Source organism: Microtus pennsylvanicus, chromosome 8, assembly GCF_037038515.1.
Source record: "Microtus pennsylvanicus isolate mMicPen1 chromosome 8, mMicPen1.hap1, whole genome shotgun sequence".
In the NCBI taxonomy this organism is placed as follows: domain Eukaryota; kingdom Metazoa; phylum Chordata; class Mammalia; order Rodentia; family Cricetidae; genus Microtus; species Microtus pennsylvanicus.
The window spans coordinates 63,786,574-63,808,995 of record NC_134586.1 but is presented as its reverse complement, the minus strand read 5'-3'; the positions used below and the strand labels follow the sequence as shown (position 1 = coordinate 63,808,995).

At 45.1% G+C, this 22,422-nt stretch overlaps 1 protein-coding gene across 1 annotated transcript in view; it reads left to right on the top strand.

The window, feature by feature from the left end:
• Tacr1 (tachykinin receptor 1) overlaps nucleotides 1–22,422 on the top strand; it is a 169,946-nt gene that overhangs the window by 139,709 nt on the left and 7,815 nt on the right. The gene's annotated exons all lie outside the window — the stretch shown is intronic.

The following is a 22,422-nucleotide window of genomic DNA, read 5'->3' as shown; positions in this document are numbered from 1 at the left end:
GTGTGTGTGTGTCTGTGGGTCTGTGTGTCTGTGGATGTCTGTCTGTCTGTGTGTGTGTTTCTGTGGGTCTGTGTGTCTGTGGGTGTCTGTGTGTGTGTGTGTCTGTGTGTCTCTGTGTGTATGTGTGTCTGTGTGTGTGTGTGTCTGTGGGTCTGTGTGTCTGTGGGTGTCTGTCTGTCTGTGTGTGTGTGTGTCTGTGTGTGTGTGTGTCCTATCACATCCTTTTGTAAGATGGGTCTTTAGGGATGTTTTTATAAGATGGGATGAATGAGCAGTAGTACATAGTTCTTCAAATTTCAAAGACACATTCAGTGTTCCAGCCATTCGAAATTGAATCATGCTCTTATAAATATTTATATGAGCTTAATTAGAAAGTTCTAATTGCATTTTGATTTCTAATTTCTGTAAGAATTGACTTCATCCCGATCTTAATATCCTGAAGCATAATAGATAGGTATCAACCTTTTGCCGGATTGGAGAGTACCTGTTTCCTCTAGTGCTGGGATGTGCAGATGGGAGCATTTAATTGCTTCAAGTCAGCTTGCAGCTGTCTTCCCTGCTCTCAGTGACGACCCATCCCCCAAGCTGGCATGCTGCTTAGTAAATGTCACCTCTATACCAGAAGTGGCTCTTCCCCCCAAGATCCCAGCAAAGACCACCATGGAATCAGCCTTCCAGAAAGCTGCTGAAGACCAATCTCCGAGAACAGTTGAAATGACTCACCCCAGAGGAAGACCAGAAGACACTAGGTCTGGCTGCGTATTTTGGACTTTTCCTGAGAAGTAAATGAGTCCTATTTAAACACAGAGGAGTGAGTGTAGGCACCTCCCAGGGAAAGACTAAATACGGAACAATGAAATAAAGAAAGCAGGGATCACAAGGCATTTTTGGCAGCAGCTGTCCCTAGTGGATGGAGATAGTGCTGGGAACCACTTGCTGCTTTAGGGGTGTATCAAGGCAGGTCAGGACCAGCCGTGGGGAGCAGGAAGGATATTATGAGTGATAGCACCGACTCAACTGCCAAATTTATCACTTGAACTTTAACCATCCGGTGGTAATCCACTGTAGGCAAGAAAGGGACGCTACGGGGACTTATTATAGCAGCCTGCTGTAAACACTGTGACACTGAACAGCAACGTGCATGTGCTCAATCAGAAGGGACATATGTGAAAGGAAAATATGTCTCAGAGAGGAGATGGAGGACTGCCATTGAGGTGCCATGAAAAACGAACTTCTGACATGCAAACAGAAACGGGCTGAAAGGGTGTGGCTTCCCTGTAAAGATGCTGTGATGCTCGGCATTAATTGTCAACTTGACACACCCTAGCAGCCTCCTTCGAGGAGAGTCTCAGTGAGGGACTGTCCGTATTCGGCTGGCCTGTGAGCATATCTGTGGTGAACTGTCTTAATGAAATTAACTGTGATGTGGGAAGACCACGCCCACTTCGGGCAGCATCATTCCCCAGGTGTGTGTGTGGAGGGGGGGGGGGTCCCAAACTCCGTAAGAGTGGAGAGATTGAGCAGAGTGGAAGCGAACGACCATGCACGCATTCATTTCCCTCTTGACTTTGGATGTGGTGTGACTAGCTGTCTGTGGCTCCTGCCTTGACTTTCATGTAATTATGGACTCTACCTGGAATTGTAAACTGAATAAACCCTTCCTCCCCTAAGTCAGGGTATTTTAGCACAGCAACAGAAATGAAACTAGATCAGATACCTTTAGAATGAGACCCCCTCATGGTATGGGCTCCCTCATATTTGAGAGAGCACCAACCGCAGGCAGGATTTGCAGGTTTTGATGTGACATCTGCAGAGCTGGTAGGTATGCAATTCAACCACACTGTTCACTTCAGGTGGACTTTGAAATTACCTCGCCACAATCTCCCTTACACTTCTGCAAATCTCTGAGCTCTGTGACTCAGTAAATGATGGGCAGAAGAAGGCAAACTGAGGGACAGAGACATCTCTTCACCCAGGATGCAGAGAGGCAAGTCGCGGTGCTCAGCATTTTCCACACACTGGGATTATCAGAAAAGAAGCAAACGGAACACTTATGGCCTGAAAACCACTGTAAATGTTGCTCATCTTCTAATGCACAGAGGAGATCCTTTATCCCTACGCACATCCTCCCTCCCCCAGCCAGGGCCCTGGGTTCAACTCTGTGCTGCAATTACAATGGGAGACCTGGCATGAATCACGTGATCCGAGCAAGTTAAGATGGGTCACAAGAAAACAAACCAAGATTTCCTGGAAGAAGATAACAAAACAGAAACATGGGATAAATAACAAAAACTAGATTTTTAAAAATAATCTCCAGTTTTTATCAAATGGGCACTGTGTAGTATACAAGAATAATCCCATTTTAAAAGACTTTATTTTTAACTATTTCGTAATGCACATGCCCTTGAATTTTAACTATCTCGTGCCTTTGAGTGCCGTGTCTGTGGCAATCAGAAGGTGTCAGATCCCCTGGAACTGGAGTTACAGACAGTTGTGAGCTGCCATGTGCTCTGGAACTGAACCCATGTCTTTGGAGAGAGCAGTTCACCCTCTGAACCACTGAGTCATTTCTCCAGTCCCTGTGTAATCCTATTAGGATCTCACAAGTTCCCACTCTGAGAGTAGACGAATCACCTCTACTCTGTAGATACATAAGATGAAATTGACTTGTTCATAAAATCATCCAGCTCAGAAAACTTGAAAAACGGGTGTAAAAATCCAGCACTCTCATCTCAGGCAGACAGTACACAAAGACCCCAGCAGAATCCGCAGAGCCCCAGATGCAGCATTCGGTCTGTAGTCACTGGATACTGCGTTCAAGCTTTGCAGGTGCACTCAGCCTGACTCTTCCCTCCAGCATGGACCTAATGCTTGACAAAAAAGGACCTGAGAGGAGAAGGGCTTGCTCTGGGAAGACATGGTAATGAAGGAATAACAGAGTGTGCTTCTGATACTTCTCCTATGGAGCATGGGCTAGCCTCGTACTTCAGATGGTTCCTCTGAATTCTCAGCAGACCTGGGACCCGAGAAAGGCTTGGATCGGTGTTTGCAATTACTAAAGCCTCGGCACCTCAGGTCTGAAACACAGTAAAGCCTCCAGGAGTATTTGCTGAATGGGTGCAGAAATGAGTAATGCAAACCCTGACAGTTATCTGCTAGGCTACTCCCTAGAACAATTTGCTAAGCACCTCTTGCCAAGATATTTGTGTGTTGTGTTGCTTCTGTGTAAATCGTTAAATATTTGAGGGTTACGCAGTGTCTATTTCAACCATTTACCTCTGACAGAGAGGTGTCTAAGCCTGTGTAGAGCCTGGGGAAGAAGGGGGAGGTTGGTGAAGCAGCTATATTAGGCAAAACAACAAGTGATGGATTCTCCAGGGGCATGCTGGGAAAGAAGATCAGCTACCACCGATGCAGATGCACCCATTGTGTGGCAAAGCCTGCTTGAGACTCTGCTGGGCATGGAAGTGTGTGTGTTGTGTGGATTCCTTGCCCTTCTGGTCTGGTGAAGTTCTCTTTTTCAGTTATGAGAAAAGAGGATCTAACTAGGAGTTCTCTCTAGATCACACAGGAAATTAGGAGGGACAGAACAGCAAAGTGTAACCATGTCCAAATCTACGCTTGGAGGGAAAGCTTGGATGTTTACAGTCCTGCTCCTTGGTAGTCATGGCTTCATCTGTCACTCTTGTCAGGGGGACCGTCATCTTTTTGGCGGTACTGAGGCTTGAACCCAGTGCCTCTCACAAGCTAAGCAAAGACACTAGTGTTGAACTACACCCCACTTTTTTCATATTTAACTTGAGACAAGGTCTCACTAAGTAGCCCAGAATGGCCTTGAATGTACACTCTGTGTAGCTCTGGCAGGCTTTGAACTTGTGATTCCCCTTGCCCTGACCTACTGACTATCTGGAGTTACAAGCCTCCATTGTCACATACAGCAAGGGTTATTCCTTGGCAGAAAGGACTGTCTCTTCAATAATAGGTGACTGGTCCTACAGCCCGCCCGTGTGAAAGGGAGGTTGGCTAGACGAACGAGAGGTCCCTGAGGCCACACCTGGGGCCACCATCGGTCCTACTTTGTCTGGACCTAGGGGTTTCTCTGATGGAAGGCTAAAAGCTTTGAAGCCAGGAAGAAGCTCAGACAAACCAAGACTAATGAGTCCCAGTTTACACTACACACCTAGACAGCCTTCCATCCTGTTAGTCTCAAGTGCTCTATTCCATGCAGAAAAGGTAACCTTCCTGCTCACATCTAGCTCCACACTGGTCTGTGTGTGATGTGTTAAAGCTGACACAGTCTTCTCATCAGCTCACAGTTTGAGGGTCCAGTCTGCCATGGTGGGGAGGACCCAGCAGGAGTTTGAGGGTCCAGTCTGCCATGGTGGGGAGGACCCAGCAGGAGTTTGAGGTGTGTCGGGAAGCAGAGAGAGATGGTTGCTGGTGCTCAGATCACTTTCCCCTGTTTGTTAAGTCTGGGGGTGGGGCTAGAGATGTGGCTCAGTGGTTAAGAGTGCTTACTACTCTTGGAGAGGACCTGTATTCCATTCCCAGCACCCACATCAAGTGGCTCACAACTGCCTGGAACTCCAGCTCCAGGGAATCCAATAGTCATAGGCGCCTCTGCTTGTGTGCATGGCCACACAGAGACACACACATGCACATAACGAAACAGAACATAAACTTTTAAATTGTGCAGTCTAAGGGATGGGATGACACTGCCTATATTTAGGGGTAGTCTTTCCACCTCAATTAACCCTCTCAGGACGTGGCCTCACAGTCACACCCAGAGAGTGTCTCCTAGGTGGTTCTCCATCTTGTCCAACATCAACCATTACAGCAATCTACAGCCCACAGCCTGAGCCTTCTTGGGGGGGGGGGGGGGAAAGAAAGAAAAAAAAAAACCTGTTCTCAACGTTCATCTCCAAATGGCCAGAATTAATGAAATATTTCTTTTATTCTTACTTCAAAAGAAAAATCTACATCACATTGTGTTTTATGTCAGGGAGTTCCTCAGAGGCTGTTTTTCAAAAAAATCCCTATTTCCCTAGGCTGGTGACATCTCAACACATCTAGAAGAGACATGGACTTCAGGTCCGGTCTGCTTGGAGAATCAGCGTCATGCTGCAGCGTCACGCTGCATGGACACGGAGTCTGAGCTCTGCCTCCCCCACAGTCCCGGGCCCACCCAGCCGCTCCAGCTGGATGCCTGTGTCTAAAAATCAGACTTAATGGGGTTCTTGCTGAAGGCTGGAGTCTCGGGGATAAAAATGACAGGAATGCGCAGTGTCAATTTGTTCCTTTGCAACAAGTTAGGACAGCACCAGTCAACAATCGTGTGGGTGGCTTCGCAAACTGCAAAATAAGCTCCGTGTTCCTCGGGCGCTCTGCGGGAACACCCGGATGCAGACGTGCCAGCCGTGAAAACTTGTTAATACTGCCCTTTCAAGTTGTAAAAAACAAAAACAAAAGGTGACTTGTGTCGAGGTTCGGGGGGTGGGGCCAGAGCGCATCTTTGGGTATCATTGCTCAGTCACCACTGACCTTTGAGCATGGTCTCTCATCAAGCAGGCTGGGCTGACTGGTTAGCAAACCTCGTCGCTTCTGTGTCTGTCTCCTCAGCACTGGGATTGCAAGTGCACACCACCATGTGTCTTTTTTACATAAATTCTGAGGAAGTTCAAGCTCAGGTCCGCTTTACAAACTCAGCCACCTCCCTGGCCCCCATCCAGTGATTATTAATAAGCGTTTAAGGGGGCGTGTTTAGTCTCAGCCACTGCGCATACTCATGCCCATGACTCTGTGGTCTGTTTTGGGTGTGTGGAGGGCTCAACAGATGTCTTAGTGTTTATTTCAGGGGTTAAGATCAAATGATAAATTTCCGCGATCAGTTTTTTCCTCCCATCATGGATTCCAGGAAGGAAATCAGGTCATCAGCTTTGATCAGTAAGCAGTTTTACCTACAGAGACGTTCGCTGGCCCCAAATCATGTCCTTGGAAGCATGACTGAGTTGGCTGTGCCCCAGGGACTATGCACAAAGACAGTTAAGACTTCTGGGATCAAACCCTGGAACCAGTCCCCCAGCTGGGAGAACATCTCATAAATACTCTTTGGGGAGATGTCCCAGCAGCTAGCAGACGCGGTTCTTTTTTGAACTGCAGAAGGGGTCACTAGTGAATCTGTCTCTAAGGAGGAGTTTGGATGCTGCCTTAAACCAGAAACCATCGGGACCTGCTCCGTCTCTTGTGGACAAAGGCTATTCTCCCAGAGCTTTGTCAGAGGTTAAGATTTCAGCATATGCGGAGCGGTGTTGGCGCACACCTATAATCCCAGCACTCGGAGTTAGAGGCTGGCAAATCTCTGTGAGTTCGAGGCCGGCCTGGTCTACAAAAGTGAGTTCCAGGACAGCCAGGTCTGCAACACAGAGAAACGCTGTCTTGAAAAAAAAGAATTTAAAAAAAATTCAGCATATGAATTTGAGGAGACATATAATCAGGATTCCAGGCCTGGGGAGATAGTTCAGTTGGTAAAGTGCTTGCCTTGCAAACACGGGGGCCTGAGTTGGATACCACAGAACACAGAGATAAAAAAAAAAAAAAAGCAAGGTGATAAACTCATAATAATCCCAGCTCTGGGGAGATAGTTGGGTTTCAGATCCCTTAAACCAGGAGTTACATACGATTGTGAGCTGCCAGGCATGAGTGCTGAGAACCCAACTCTCAGTCCCCTCCCTGAGGCCTTCATGTCCATAGCTACTCTCCTTGAACTCTGCACTGCTCCATGCGACGCACAAACTTTCTGTCTCCGCTGTGTAGATCCGCTGACCTCATCTTTCAGCAATCGAGGCTCCTCTTTTTTTTTTTTTTAAAGACAAGGAAGTGGTACAAAAAGTGGTCCAGAAAATGAATGTCTCTTTGGACAACGTGAGAAGGCAGGGAACAAAAATTCTGTCAACAGCACATATTAGGCCTGTTTGTTTTCACACCTCCAGCTCCCAGCAAACTTCAGATTGATTAATGCCATCCTCCGAGTTAATTCTGCAATGCAGGTCAGCCACATTCCCAGCTCGCAGGGAAACGACAGACAAGCGGCCTGTGAGGCTCATGGTATAGCGGTCTACTTATGCTGAGAAGCTGTGGCGGAGGCTTAGAGAGCAGGCTGTTTATCTTTCCCACATATTTCAGACAACTGACAGCCCTCCTGGGTTCAGGACTCAAGACAGGCCAGAGCTACGGAAATACGAGAAGGAACTCACACATGAACTGGAATGTAGTTGGCCACGTTCCAAGTCACCCGTCTTGGTGAAATTCTATTTTGAAACTCTTTTTTTTTAACTGTGCTATTTTTATATAAATTATCTGTCATTGTTATTGAGTGTAGCAGACAATATTTGCCCTTCATATCTTTACTCATCCTCGGGAAAGGGTAATTTCTCGGACAGGGGTGGCATGGTTCTTCTCAGTGCATCCCAGCAGAAAGAAAATGGGATGAGAAAACGACCCTTCTGATTTCTATTCCCATTCCAGTCCTGAACTGCTTAAACAGGCAATTGCCTCCCCTGCCCCTTAATTTTTCAATATGAAACAGGGTGTGCAGTAGCTGCCTCTCCCCTGCATCCCCAGGGGTAATGAGGTGAAGAGGAATCAACTTGCCACACCCCTGAAATGAAATCACTGCACATAAAGACTGTTGGGTTTTCATTTGGTTTTGGTTTGGCTTGAAATGATCTTTTCAGACAAGATCTTCTGTAGCTCAGGCTTGCCTGGAAATTGTAACGTAGCAGAGGATGGCACTGAACCCCTCATTCTAATGTGGCAGAGGATGGCACCGAACCCCTCATTCTAATGTGGCAGAGGATGGCACCGAACCCCTCATTCTCCCGCCTCCACTGTTCCAGGGCTGGAATGGCACACATGTGTTCCAGTGGCTGGCACTGATGGAGTGAGATGTCTGCATTCCCCACACCCGGGAGGTCACTTCCATTATATCACAACAGACCAAAGATCTTCAGGAGAAAGACCCCTGGCCATGTGACAGCCTTTGCTATTCTGCAGTTTCTCTTGCAGAGAGAAAACTTTCCCCAGGCACAGCAATAAGGTTGAGGATGTTGCATCAGAGCCAGGATTCTGGGCACTCGCTTAGACCTAGGGACATACACTGTCATTAGTCACAGGTTAAATAAACAGAGCTGTTTCAATTGTTTTAAGTGTTTTCTCTTGCCCCTGGAAATACCAGTAGTGTTAAATAGCGGCCAGCACACACATTTATGGCTTAACTCATTTATGTGAGGAAATATTAATTGCTATCCATTGGCACTGGTTGAAGTAGTTTCCAAGCAATGCTCTACTCCAAATAGCCATGTTTGGGCTGAGGAGATAATCCAGTTGGCATGTGGTGTTCGGCAAATGCAAGCACATAAAATCTATTTACTTTATTGCTCAGCTGCACACAGGCAGGAGGAATGGAGTTTGATCCCCAGAACTCATGTAAAAAAGCCCGGTAATCCTGGTGGGTAATCGGTGCTGGAGAGGAAGAGATGGGCTCACTGGCAAACTGGCAAGCCAATCTAGACTAATCAGCAAGTCTTGTCTCAAAGAAACAGGGTGGATCAGGTTGGAGAGATAACTGGGTGGCACTTGTCACTAGGTTTAACAACCTGGGTTCAAAGCCTGGAACCCTCTTATTTAGCTTCTCTAGGATCACGAATTATAGGCTCCCAAAGAAAAACATATAGTTATCCTCCTGGATATTGGAAGTAGACAAGATTGCCAGGCAAAAATTGGGAGCTTGGGGGTGGGGGTGGAGTGAGAGTAAGGGGAGATGGGGAAAGAGAAGTAAAAAGGGGAGGATGGGGGGAGCTTGGAGGAATGGGACAGTTGGGATGGAGGAAGGGTGGATATGGGAGCAGAGAAGTATATATCTTAATTAAGGGAGCCATTTTAGGGTTGGCAAGAGATTTGACTCTAGAGGGGTTCCCAGGTGTCCAAGGAGATGTCCCCAACTTGTTCCTTGGGCAGCTGAGAAGAGGGCACCTGAACTGGCCCTATCCTATAGCCATACTGATGAATATCTTGCATATCACCATAGAACCTTCATCTGGAGATGGATGAAGGTAGAGACAGTGACCCACATTGGAGCACTGGATTGAGCTCCCAAGGTCCAAATGAGGAGCAGAAGGAGGGAGAACATGAGCAAGGAAGTCAGGACCACGAAGGGTGTGCCCACCCGCTGAGACATTGGGCTGATCTAATGGGAGCTCACCAAAGCCAGCTGGACTGGGACTGATAGAGCATGTGATCAAATGAACTCTCTGAACATGGCTGACAATGAGGGCTGACTGAGAAGCCAAGGACAATGGCACTGGGTTTTGATCCTACTGTATGTACTGGCTTTGTAGGAGCCTAGTCTGTTTGGATGCGCACCTTCCTAGACCTGGATGGAGTGGGGAGGACCTTGGACTTCCCACAGGGCAGGGAACCCTGACTGCTCTTTAAACTGGAGAGGGAGGGGGAGGGGAAGTGGGGGAAGGGGGAGGGAAATGGGAGGAGGGGAGGAGGGGAAATTTTTTAATACAAATTTTTAAAAAGAGCCTGGAACGCACAAGACAGACAGAGAGAGTCACCTCCAGCAAGTTGTCCTCTGAGCTGTATGCGTTTTCAAAATCAATAAATGAATGCATTTTTAATTAAAAATAAGGTGGGGATAGAGAGATGGCTCAGCAGTTAAGAGCAGTCTGCTTTTATAAAGGGTCTGAGTTTGGCTCCCAGCACCCAACTGGTGGCTCACAGGTGTCTGTAATAACATCTCCAGAGGATCCAATGCCTTCATTTGGCCTCCGCAGGCTCCAGACACACAGATGTGCATATATATATATATATATATATATATATATATATATATATATATAGAGAGAGAGAGAGAGAGAGAGAGAGAGAGAGAGAGAGAAACACTTAGATACATATAAAATAAAAAAAATCTTGTAAAATAACATAACAAGATAGACCATTCCTGAAGGATTTAGGGCTGACATCTGGCTTCTACATGCAAATGTATGTGTACCAGTGTGTGCACACGCACACACATACATACAGAGAGAGAGAGTGCTCATTTTCAGTGCCTGGCAGGGTGCAACACACAAGCTGTCTAGAACCCAGCGCTCTGCAGTACATTGCTCATGTTAAATCGTAGCCACTAAGGCACAAGCATATGCCATATCTGTCGCCTGGACACTCTTGCCCAGTAAGAACACGCTGCAGTGACTCAGCCAACCCAACCTTAGGCAGAGCATCCCCAGCAGCGTTCAGACCCTTCCAGAGCAACTGAGGGTGTGTGAGGTACAGAACAAAACATTGATGAATGATCCTCTGATGTTCAAATCCTCTGAGGAGCAAACATGCCTCTGATAAAGCGGAGCTTTGTTCTGTACAGGGCTGGGTTATTCTGAGATCTGCAAAGTTCACGCTACACAAGGCATAGGATGGAAAACTTCTTTGTGCATGTGGGATGAGGGATAGGGTGGGTGGGCTAAGCATGGTGTGCCATGGATCCAAGCGCATGAAATCTATATTACTTTATTGTCCAGCTACTGAAAAGGAACCACTGATTGGGCCGGGTGCCGACTGCAGGGTGGCACCACCTAGTGGTAGTTGTCTAGCACAGATTCCCAAATCAGCCTGTGCCACCTCTCACCTGGACACCTGTTCCACACCTTCACTTCCACACTATATGGAGCTGTTGGGTGCGTATTTTATCAGAAATCTGGACAGTAAAATCAGGGTATGACAGCATAAGGCTGGTTGGCTTTTCTCCAAAAACGTAGAGTCATGCCCACAGGAAATGTTACGCTAGTTGTGTTCGTACTCAAGTCCTTCTTCCAACTACTTCACCTGGGTTTCCCCTCCTATGCCCTTCCCACCATTACTTCCATCCCTGACGCTTTCATTCCCCCACAGTCCAATTCCATGTCCCTTTCGCCTCAAATTAGGCTTGTGTCTTATTTTACGTTATCCCAAACCACAGTGAGCTCCACGGTCAAACTGAAAACTTTCTCATCTGTCGTCTCAGAAATATAAAGTTTGTAGAAGCTTTTCATGTTTTACATTTGGTGGCAATCAAGCACTGGGCAGGACTGTTAACCACCTGCCTGCCCAGGAGCAAGAGTGCATATGCACAAACGGGCATTCCCAGCCTCCCTGCCATGCACCCACCCCCACGCTGCCCCGAAACAGACAGAAGGAGGAGTGGTATGGATGGGGGAGCTTGGATCTCTCTTCTGGAGTCTCTGCTGCAATATTTCTCTTTCCAACATTTTAAACTCCGAAGGCAGACCAGGTGGTGCGACAAGAGATGGAGGGCTTTGCCTCTCGTACCTCTTCCACCAAATGCATGTTATCTTCTCTTGACCCTTGACTCCCACTTAGCTACTGCGGCTACCCTGCCTTTCATAGCTAAGACTATTGAGACTGGCGTCTCCAGCCACCATCTGTCTCCCCTTCCTCTCTTCCCATGACTCATCCCACCTGATCCAATCACTGACCTCCTAAATCAGTTTCCCAAAGCCAGACAGGAAGTACACAACTTCATCCTTCTTCTTCTTCTTCTTCACAAAGACAGACTCCATCTTCCCTGAAGCCTCTTACTCTGGGCTTGAACCCCTAAATGTGGTGTCTTCACTTCTCATGGCCGTCTGTACCATGTCAACATTTTGTGGACCCCTAATCTAATACCAGTCCTCCTGCTCTAGATCCAGATATCTCCTGACTTCCCTCAAGGTCAGTTCCCCCACAAGCCTGCTCCTCCTCCCAGTACCAAGCTAGGAGTACATGTTTGTAGATATGCATCTTAGTGTACTGATATTTCATTTGTATTTTAATAAGTAAAGCTTGCCTGAAGATCAGAGAATAAAACGGTTGTCATGATCAGCCTTACAGACCAGGCAGTGGTAACACACACCTTGAAGCCCAGTAGCCATACTAGTTTGCTATAGCAGTTGTGGTAGACGCCTTTAATCCCAGCCCTCGAGAGGATTATAAAACAGGGGGAGACAGCTCTCAGACACAGTCTCATTCTGAGATTCCTGGAGGCAGAATCACCATTTCAGACTGAGGTAGAGGTAAGATCCAGTGACAGGTTGTTTTTCTTTTCTGACCTGAAAGTTGAACCCCAGTATCTGTCTCTGGGGTTTTTATTAGTCCTGCTATACATTAGCTCCTGTGTAGGCAATGAACAGTCCTGCCTAGGGCTTTGATTGGGTGAATATGTAAAACTTCACTCTCTGCTGCTTCACAAGAGAAAGCCAGGGCAGTTATATTTTCAGAAGCCAAGTCTCCAGATCTCCCTCCCAGCCACGTCACCTACAAAGTCCTTTCCTTCCTACCCATCCATCTAGCTTCTACATGAGTGGTCCGCAACCTGTGAGTTTTGACCCCTTTGGGTGGCATATCAGATATTACATTATGATTACATTATGATTCATAGAGTGGCAAAATTACAGTTATGAAGTAGCAATGAAATAATTTTATGGTTGTGGCTGGGGGCATCACCACATGAGGGACTGTACAAAAGGACCATGGCATTAGGAAGGTTGAGAACCACTGCCCTACATCCGGTCATTCCCACTTCTGCTAGATCACTGCAGAGCATCCGAAAGACTGGTTCTTCTAGCCTCGTCCGACTCCACAGAAGCTCTACCATGTCCTGATCCAGTTAATCCCCTGTAAGAAACAGTTTTATGGTTTCCCATCAGAATTAATTAGGAATTCTCTAACCTGTCACAAAATGTGCCTCATGATCTGGCCTCTGTCTTCCTTTGTAGCTAAGACCCACAATGATGCTCCGCAGACAAAGGACCCAAGTCCCATTCAGTGTGGTGTATTGGTGAAGTACCTCCTTCATGCCTTGACCCTCCCTAAGTACCTTCACACTCACTGTTTTCCATATCCAAGGTCCCCTTGCTGTTCTGGGCCTGTCTGCCTGTCACTTCTGTCTATTTAAACCCGCAGCTCCTCTTCCGGGAAGCTCCTGCCCAGTGGGATGGAGGACTCTGCAATTGTCTCACCCTCCATAGACTTAGTAAAACATCACCATCTATCTAAGGCTGTTGCTAAACGCTTCTCTATTAATATAATTTACATTGTATCCGTACTTATAAAGAACTTCTCATACTATGCAGTGTTTACATTGCCATGGATCCCCAGTGTGCACTAAGAGAACTGTGTGCTTCCAACCTGAACTGGCACATGAATCTAAAGTGCACATTCCGAAAGGTGATATCTGCAGGGCTTCAGCTCTGACAAGCTCCCAGGGGTGGCTGGTATAGCGGATGTAATGAGCAGAGAGTGATGGAGGTGGTCAAGGCAATGAGCAGCAAGTGACGGGGCTAGACAGGGAGTGCTGGATGATGCCCGCAGTGGGGTGGATAATGAAGGCAGCTAACAGGCTGCATGGAATTAGGATCACATGCATGACCTCCAGTCATTCTTTAGCAGCTGAAAACTCCCACCTACTGCCTTCCAAGCACAGAAAGTCAATGCATCAGCCCACAAAGCAGAGCTATCTCCATAGAGTAAGGATGGAGAGCACAGATCCACACCTGCTTGGCCTCCTTCACAGGCTCCCGGTCTGACTTCAGGGCACCTAGAGTCCCCCGAGGGGCTTATGAAGACACCAAGATGCTATTTAATTAAACACATCAGCACTAATTTCAAATGTTGAGGATTATTCCAGAAGCTGACACTGTTGATGCCTTGATCAGCAGAGTGGCTCATGCTGGTGAAATGTAAGGAAACCTGGGTTCGTGTGCATTAAGGTATTAAAGTATGGAAAGTGGAAATCTGTGGAATTTGAGGGCCACACGGTCTCCATTTGGCAAGCTCACCCTGTATAACATGTGCCAAGCCTCCTTGGCTGCTTAAAGATGTTAACTAGGTGGCACAAAACCAGGAACATGGGTACACCCCCTTCTGAAAGTTGTCATGCGTGTGTCTGAAATACAGTAACAATCAAGTGCTGTCCACTTGCGCCTACACAGCCCAGTGCACACCTCCACAATCAGACAAGCAATTCCCTCTGCTGCTGCCTGTTGCCCCTAAGCCCTCTTCTTTCTCTGGCTCAATCTTTAGAGCATTGCTAACCCCAGATCTCTTTTCTCAAGGCAGATATTACTTCTGAGAGTTCATAAAGCATTGCCTGAAAGGAAAAAAATATATCAAGATGAAAAGCCAGAACAGGTGTGGAGCTATACGAAACAGGATTACTCGGGTTAATTGACCAGCATTCTAAAAGAATGGTCTTGGAACACACATGTATATGCATGCATACATATACACACACATATACATATATACACACATTGACTAACTCTACTTAACCACAGGATATGGTTAAAATGTCTTCAAACACATGTCACAGTGAAATCTATTTATTTTTATGTTTTATACTGATGGGATTCTATGTATTTTAATTACACTCATTGGGAAGTTTTGAGAACCAGATAATATTTGGAAAGGTTTTTTTGTTGTTGGTTTTATTTGTTTGCTTGCTTGCTTGCTTGTTTTTTACAGTTTCTGTGTAATAGGAGTCTATCTGAGCAAGATTCAGGAATGTGTTTAAACTTTGACCTCATCTAGGCAATAACTTTGCCTTTTCCAAATGAATGGGGCTATTAAAAAAACATCCTGAGTGAGGAAACTCAGACCCAGAAAGACAACAAGGTACTCACTCATAAGTGGATATTAAACATAAAGCAAAGGACAACCAGCCTACAGTCCACACCCCAGAGAAGCTAGGTAGCAAGGAGAGCCCTAAGAGATACATACATGGATTCCCCCTGGAAAGGGAAAATAGACAAGACCTCCTGAGAAAATTGGGAATTTTGTGAGAGGATGGAAGGGGAGGGAGAGGAGAGAAGGGGAGGAGGGATGAGAATATGATGGAACCGGATGGTTGAGATGGGGGAAGGTCAGAGAGAGAAAGCAAGGAAAGAGATATCTTGAGTGAGGAAGTCATTGTGGAGCTAGCAAGAAACTTAAAACTATGGAAATTCCCAGGAATCCACAAGGATAATCCTAGCTAAGAACCTAAGCAATAATGGAGAAGGTGCCTGAACTGGCCTTCCCCTAATCAGATTGATGGCTACCTTAATTGTCATCATAGAACATTCATCCAGCAACTGATGGAAGCAGATGCAAAGAACCTCAGCTAAGCACTAGACCAAACTTCCAGAGAGGGAAGAGTGATATGAGCAAAGGGGTCAAGGCCATGATGGGGATCCCCACCGAAACAGCTGACTCAAGATAGTGGGAGCTCACTAATTCCAGACTGACTGCAGGGGAACCCACCTAGGACCAAACTAGTCCCTCTGAATGTGGGTGACAGTTGCATGGTTTGGGCCGTCTTTGGGACCATTGCCTGTTGGAGGGGGCAGGGACTGCTTGTTTGTCCTGGATGCTCAGCCCCAAAACAATCACACAGAAGCTAATTTAATTAAATCACTGCTAGGCCCATTAACTCTAGCTTCTTATTGGCTAACTCTTACATATTAATTTAATCCATTTCTATTCATCTGTGTATCACCATGTGGCTGTGGCTTACTGGCTAAAGTTCCTAGCATCTGTCTCTGGTGGCTCCATGGCTTCTCCCTTTCTTCTTCCACATACTCAGCTTAGGTTTTCCCACCTAGCTAAGTTCTGCCCTGCTATAGGTCCAAAGCAGTTTCTTTATTCATTAATGGTAGTCTCAGCATACAGAGGGAAATCCCACATCACCTCCCCTTTTCTGTTTAAACAAAAAGGAAGGTTTTAACTTTAACATAGTAAAATTACATATAACAAAACAGTTATTAAGCAAGAATTACAGTTACAATATTTATATCTACTTCCTATCTACTCTTCAACTCCATCAAAGACTCCAGAAGGTTATAATATTAAGTAAACAGAAAGTGCATTATAAGCTACTTCCAGAACTCTAGAATTGACAGAGACATCTTACTGCCTGGACAGTCACGAAAGTTCTTCTGTACCATTGGGGCATCCATCTTCAGCCTACAGGTCCATGGTATCCACAGACTTTTCCATGAAGCAGGAAATTTCAAAAACAGTTCCACCTATATTGGCAGTTTGTCAGACATTTTCTTCTGTGTCCTGCAGAATATCTGGCAGACTCTTTCATAAAGCAGAAACCCCAAAGGACCATTTCACCTTTAGGCAAGTTCAGCAGTCATTTCTCTGTGGGTCCTACATGTCCAGTTAAGCAATCCAGGCAAGAACAGTTTCTTGCCCAAATGGCTAGCATATTCCATAAGGAGCCTCTTCAATGCCTATCTTCCTCTTGAAGTAATCGGTGCTGCCAGGTGTAGACGTGTCTCATTTTCCTGAAAAGTACTAAGTTATTAAAACATTTTAAATGCCATATTCTGTAGTCTTTGAAAATTTTGAAGAATACCTCTCCCTATCTGAAATATATCTCTGTACATCTAGAAAGTCTAACTAACATGACTACAAGCTTGACTATTATAGATCACTCTCTACTTACCTATATATCTTAATTATACATTACATTTTTAAATGATCTGCACAATCACAATACCTTAATCAAGAGCAAAAAATATATACATTTAGTATAACAAAATTGACTTTAAGTTTATATCAATAAGCCAAGATCTTTATCAATGCAAATCTCTATAGCATTTCCCCCTTTAAATGTAAAGAAATGTTTATAAACAATATTTGGAAATATGGGCGTAGTTTTCTCCATACTGTTTCCTGCTGATTATTGGGCATAGTAATTTTTGGGAGTGTTCATGATAACCTTTGGGTGGTCTTGTTCCATCAATCCATACCAGTTTGGAAGCAATCCACAGGTTCTCATCCTCTGTGGAAACAAGAGAAGAACCTCTTTTCCAAAGCAACCTATCCTTAGACCCAAATTTGGAAGTCATGATACCTTTAGAACATATATGCTGGTTTAGCTTACCAGTCCATACAATGAAATGTCTCTTTGTACTTAGCTCCTTCACAGTCAAAAAATTTAAAGAAAAGACAATAGTATACATCATCCAGACTCTCTGTGTATATTCCATCTTTATGTGGCTTGTTTTTTTTTACTCCTTTTAATCTATGACTACCTGTACTCTGTCTCTTTAAAGACTTTACCTTTTTTCTTAAACCATTAGCTTCCTTTTATGACTCTCTATACTCTTTTTCTTCTCTCTTCCAAGCCTACATACATTTATCCAACACTGTGACTTGTTTACAGTTCTTTTCCATCTGGATTTGTCTTTATTGTATATCTATAATTCTTTACTGTCCAGGAGTGCTTTATAAAATGCTAAGCACTTCTTAAAACTTAAGCTACACCATTACTAGGGTATATACAGTACTTCCTGCTTGCCTCACCCAGTCCAGCATGGTGGAGTCACTTGTGCCTCTGAGCTCACACCACCCCACTTTCAGGCACACAGCTGGTCCATGTTGCCATCAAGCAAGCCACAGTATGCGGCTCACAAACCCCAAATGCTCTGTCTTCCAAAAAAGCCAGAGGTCATGCTGGCAGCATGGCCTAGAAAGCCAGCATTTTAAAATAGCATGGCTTTTTTTTTGCTACAGCTGATTCAGGAAAGCCTCTCTTAAAGGAGCTGTGGCATGCCACCAGTAAACAGCAAGAAGTTGTGTTAAACTTTGTATTTCTGTGTCTAGAATTAAGCTCTCTCAGGTTTTAAGTGGATTTTAGTTTGCCACGTTGGTGCCAATTTGTTGGAGAGGGCAGGAGCCACTTGTTCATCCTGGCTGCTTAGTCCCAAAATAAGCACACAGAAACTGTATTAATTAAATCACTGCTTGGCCCATTAGCTCTAGCTTCTTATTGGCTAACTCTTATATATTGATTTAACCCATTTCTATTAATCTGTGTATCACCACGTGGCTGTGACTTACCAAATAAAGTTCCCGGCGTCTGTCTCCAGTGGCTCCATGGTTTCTCTCTGACTCCACCCTTCTTCCTCCCAGAATTCAGCTTAGTTTTCTCTGCCTAGATAAGTTCTGAAAAACATATTATTTGCAAAACTGTTTGGCCAATAGCTTAAGCATATTTCTGGCTAAACTCACATCCTAAATTAATCTATCTCTATTATTCTGTATATCACCATGTGGCTGTGGCTTACTGGCTAAAGTTCCCAGCATCTGTCTCCAGAGGCTTCATGGCCTCTCTTTGACTCTGCCGTTCTTCCTCCCAACATTCAGCTTAGTTTTCCCCACCTAGCTAAATTCTGCCCTACTATAGGTCTAAAGCAGTTTCTTTATTTATTAATGGTAATCTCAACATACACAGGGCAATCCTACATCAATTGCCAGTACCAGGATTTATCCCTAATGCTTGAACTGGTTTTGTGGAGCCTATTCCCTTTGGAAGGATACCTTGCCCAGCCTAAATATAGGGGAATTTAGGAGGAGGACCTTGGTCCTGTCTCAAAGTGATGTGCCAGACTTTATTGACTCCCCATGGGAAGCTTTACCCTCTCTAAGGGGTGGACAGGGATGAGGTGGGGGGAAGGTGTGGGTATAGTGGTATATTGCTTGTAATTTGATGAGTAATTCCTGCCTGAAGACCAGAGGCAAAGCTAAAGCCACTAGAGGTCAGGCAATTGTGACACACACCTTTAATCCCAAGATTTGGGAGACAGAGTCAGATGGATCTCTGTGAGTTCAAGGCTACCCTGGGCAACACAAAATCAATGCAGAAATAAATTCAGGTGGTGGTGGCCTATGCCTTTAATCCCAGTACTGAGGAGCCATATGCCATTAATCCAGTGCTAGAGGGAATATAAAATGAGAGGAGAGAGAGGCTGTTTGCTTAGTCTGTGGTCTCCCAGCCTTGGTAGAGGTAAGACTTCTCTAGTGGCTTTAGCTTTGCTCTGGTCTTCAGGCAAGATTTATTTATCAAAATACAAATAACATATGGCTGGTAACCATTGTGTATGTTATTAAAGATACAAAATGTTGGGAAAAAAACAAAAAACCAAAAAAAAAAAAAAGTTGAAAACCACAGCCTTCCCTGCACTATCAGCCCATCCCCCAGACCTCGCCCCTGCCTCCTGGTCTATGGACCTCCCCTGCTCTGAGCCCAGGGAGGAAGAAGCCAGGGGGTGGAGTGGCAATGGGGACCTGCCTGTGGTCCCCACCACCTCGCCCAGTGCCGGGCTGGGCGGGGTGTCAGGTGTATTTATGTACCTCTTGCACACTCATCAACCTATGCAAGTCCCCACCCCGGCCCTCCAGGTTTCTGTGCCTTTTGCTCATTCCCCTCTAACTCCCAGGCTTCTCTGGCCCCTCCCACTAACTGTGGAAAGTGGGGTGAAAGGCCACCTGTTTGAAATAAGCAGGTTTCCCCCTCATGGGACCCTCACCTCCACAAGCTGGTCTAGTCTTGTCTTGTTCACTTCCCATCAGGGTGACTGACCTGCTTGGCACTGGAAGGTGGTAAGGGATACCCTCCCCCAGAGGGAGGTGAGAGCTTGCCCCCCCCACCTGACAGCAGAGTGCAGGACGCAGGCGGCCCCACTCTGACAGGCAGGACCCTGACCCTCCGACTCCCGAGCCCTCTCCATGGTTTCACCCTATCCTACCCACTTCTGTCCCCAGCCTCACTGGCAGAATCAGCTTTGAGTAACTGTACATTTTCTCGCTGTTGGAGAAGACTTATTTGTTGGAGTTTCAATTGTTAATGGTCTGGGCTTATTTTGGAAAAAAAAAAAAACAACAAAACCTAAAAAAAAAAAAAAAAATACAAATAACAGACCACTGCATTCGTGGAGGAGAGGAGGGAGTAAGAACTAGCATTGGTATGTAAACTGAGAAAAGATTGTTTGAAAAAACAAATAAAATAATAAAAAAAAAACTTTCTCTTTTCCAGGAGGGATCTGTTGAGGAGTACACAGAGAAACAAACCAGAAGGCTATAGACTTATAAATCTGGAGAACCAGAATCAGGAAGGCCAAGCTAAAATACTTTATATAGTTATTTTATTTAGAAATATATATATATATTTAAGACCTACCATCTTAACCATCTTAAAGTGTACAGTCCAGGTCTGGAGAGTTGGCTCAGTGGTTAAGAACGCATAGTAGTCTTGCAGAGGACCTGAGTTTAGGTCCCTGCACCTACCCTGGCCAAGGAGCCCAACACCCTCATCTGGCCTCCGTGAGCACTGCACTCATGTGCACAGGCATGCACATAGGCACACATGCAAATACATAATTTAAAATAATCCCTTTTGAGTTTTAAAGAGTATGGTTCAGTGACATTAGAGCATCTGCACTGCTATGACACACTCATCAGTCCATTTCTAGAATATTTTCATCATCCCAAACAGAACCACTACGCACACTGAGTATGAATTCCTACTCTGTCCCCCACATACTTACTCTCTACCTACTAATCTACTCCCTGTCTCTATGGCGTATGTGTTATATGAAGCAGAATTCTTCAGAATTTACCCTACTATGTCTGCTCACTTATTCCCCTAGCATAGTGTTAGCAGAGTTTATCTGTAGACCAAGATACCATCTTCTCTCAGGCTGAATACACAATTTGTCTATCCATTCATCTATTGATTTGTATTTGTGCTGTTCCCATAGCTTACCTGTTATGAATAATAGTGCATAAATATCTGCTGGTGTTCAGGCTTTCTGTTTCTTTGAGTGTGTGCCTAGAAATGAAACTAATTGACAATCTATCTATTATTCTTCATTATCCCTGTTAGGCAATAGAAAAAATAATGTTCAACCTGACTATAACACTGTGAGTTTATGTGTGTGTTTGTGTGTTTTTGTGTACATGTCATGGGCATATGTTCTCATGCACACATATCTGAACACTCATGTGGATATCAGAGGCCAACATCAGGTATCTTTCTCAGTCACCCTATACCTTATTTTTTGAGACAGGGTCTCTTGCTGAAGCTGGAGCTCACCATTATAGCTAGACTTTCTGTGTAGTGTGCTCTAAGGGTCTGCCTGTCTCCATATCCAAGTATTTGGATTACAGATGGGTACTGCCACACCTGGATTTTTTTCATGTGCCCTATAGATATGAACTCAAGTCCTCACGGTTGGGAGGCAAGCATCTTACTGACCGAGCCATCTCCCCAGCCCCTGTCATATCTTTTCACCAAAATTGAGTTCATATTGATTGTTATTTCCAAAGAAATAACAACATTCCTTTTTTTGTCCCTTGGAAAAAGAAGGATCAGCCTGGTGTAGTGGTGTATGCATCTAAGGGAACCCAAGGGAGGAAGACAGCACAATTTCAAAGGCCAGGCTACATAGTGAGACCCTGTATCAGAGAAAAAAGAGAGGGGAATAAAGGTGAGAGAAAAAGGCTGTGACTATTATCTCTATGAATTAGCTACTTCTGTAAGCACAGGCTCCTCTGATCAACAAGACCCCAGATACCAAAGGATAAGTTATATAAGGGGAAATGAATTTAACACATGCTCTAATGAAGTCATTCAATTACTAATACCCATGGAGTCCCAACAGGGACTCATCAGTCTTGTGAATTCAAAGCCTAAAATAGAAGTTCCCCATCCCCACCATCTATTACAATAAATTAGGGAATTTTCTATATTATACTCTCCCACTCCCACACCCAGGCTAATTGAATGAACACCTTCAGTCACTGGACATTAAAAGCTCTCACAGCGACTCTTCTATGCACTTGATGCTGAGAATCATTGGTCCAGGGAAATGTTTTTCAATTTCTGAACCAGGAACAGCAGTATCTCCTGGGAATTTGATACAAGTTCTAGGGATTTGGCACAGAGGAGACAACTCAGTGGGTAAAATTCTATGAAATCATGGGGGTCTGAATTTAGATTACCAGAAACCACTCAAAGAGCCCAGTGAGGTGGGTCAAGGTGGGTCACATCTGTGATCTCAGAAATGAGAGGCAGACACAAGACAATCCCTGGAGCTTGCTAGCCCACCCCCTCCCAGTCTAGCCAATCAGTGAGCTCCATGTTGAGTGAGAGGCCCTACCTCCAAAAATAAGGTAGAGAGTCATAGAATAAGATAATCAATGTCAACCTATGACCTTCACGTGCAGATGCCTGGGAGTACACACTCTTACCACATAATAACCTACATATACACATGCACATACATGTACACCACAAACACAAATATGTAAAATAAATAAATAAGTGCTGGTTTTTTTTTTATGACCAGCCCTCTGCAATTGCTCAAGTTCCCTAGGGGATTCTGAAACCAACTGTAATACATGAATCCAAAGAAAGAAGCATCTATTGGACAACAGTATCTTTCCATGCATCCTTCACTAGTCAGGTCCAAAGAGCACCCCAAGGCAGTAACCTGTCAAGGCACAACCAGAGTGTTTGTTCATTCGTACGATTATTAATCAGTCCACAGGAAG